Here is a 281-nt window from a genome sequence, read left to right as displayed (position 1 = left end):
GATTTTAATAATTTTATTCCAAAAAATATGCATAATAATAAAATTTGAGCAAAAAAACCAGGGCGTTGTGTTTATTAAAGAGAAAAAACCCGCAGTGTTGGGGGTTTTAACAGAGAAAAAAAACCCTGGTTTTGGGGTTCATTAAAGAGAAAAAACAACCACGGCGTTGTTTATTACAGAGAAAAGGGCCCCAAGGCTGTATTTATTACAGAGGAGGCCCCAGTGTTGTGTTTTAAGCCAAGAAAAACCCCCACGGCTTGGGGTTTTTATTACAGAGAAAA

Source organism: Penaeus monodon, chromosome 25 (assembly GCF_015228065.2).
Source record: "Penaeus monodon isolate SGIC_2016 chromosome 25, NSTDA_Pmon_1, whole genome shotgun sequence".
NCBI classification, from domain to species: domain Eukaryota; kingdom Metazoa; phylum Arthropoda; class Malacostraca; order Decapoda; family Penaeidae; genus Penaeus; species Penaeus monodon.
The sequence above is the reverse complement of the archived record's forward strand: the minus strand, read 5'-3'. Positions refer to the sequence as shown.